Source organism: Pteropus vampyrus, unplaced genomic scaffold (assembly GCF_000151845.1).
Source record: "Pteropus vampyrus isolate Shadow unplaced genomic scaffold, Pvam_2.0 Scaffold18127, whole genome shotgun sequence".
NCBI lineage: Eukaryota > Metazoa > Chordata > Mammalia > Chiroptera > Pteropodidae > Pteropus > Pteropus vampyrus.
In genome coordinates this window covers 1,559-2,414 of record NW_011906908.1, presented here as the reverse complement: position 1 = coordinate 2,414, position 856 = coordinate 1,559, and the positions used below count along the sequence as shown (strand labels likewise).

The 856-nt window shown below is 42.6% G+C and overlaps 1 non-coding gene across 1 annotated transcript; it reads left to right on the top strand.

Moving 5' to 3' along the window:
* Positions 1-308: 308 nt before the first annotated feature.
* On the top strand, positions 309-427 carry LOC111735184. Its single transcript, XR_002778709.1, has one exon. It is a non-coding gene; the product is annotated as a 5S ribosomal RNA (ribosomal RNA).
* The last annotated feature ends 429 nt before the right edge of the window (positions 428-856 follow it).

The following is an 856-nucleotide window of genomic DNA, read 5'->3' as shown; positions in this document are numbered from 1 at the left end:
ACCAAGCTTCCAGCACTGTGATCCTGCTAATTCTTATAAAGGAGCTCTTAGGATTGTGAGTTAACCAATGGGCTGAAGACTTGCTCCAGGCAATTGGGCTGCTCAGCTATATCTTCATTTACATCTATGCCAACCAATCAGATTGGTCCAACAGTGCTTTTAAGACTAATCAGACTGTGAGGATTCGGAGTTCTCATTTGCATGAGAATGAACCAATCAGGAACCAGGAGTGGGAATTCTCTATATAAGTCAGCTTTTCCTCTCTGTTGGTGGAGTATACTTTTAGTTTCCATCAAAGACTTGAGTTGGTCTACAGCCATGCTACTCTGAACACGCCCGATCCCATCTGATCTCGGAAGCTAAGCAGGGTCGGGCCTGGTTAGTACTTGGATGGGAGACCACCTAGGAAGATCAGGTGCTATAGGCATTAAAAAAAAAAAAAGACTTGAGTTGCCCCAGCTAGAGCAGCGACATTGGAGCTGGAGCTATCTCACACCCCAGAGCGGAGCTGAGCTATAATAATGGAGCAATAACCCCAGGGCCACCTCACAGCCAGTTCCACAGCTGAGCTGTTTCATAATTTAGCTCTTTGCACTGAATAAAGTCTCTCTCCCCTCTCATCATACCCCAAATTGGGGACTACTATTGACATTGAAGGTGACCTTCAGTTGACACTTTCAATAAGAGAAGAGATAAATCGTGGATTATTCACAAAATGGTAAATTGTACCATGGTGAAAATTAAAGTATAGCTACGTGCAGTAACATGATGAAACACAGCAGTACAATACTGATTTTAAAAAATAAGTCCCAGAATATTATGTCTCGCAAGATGCCCTTTTTATTAAGAACAACTA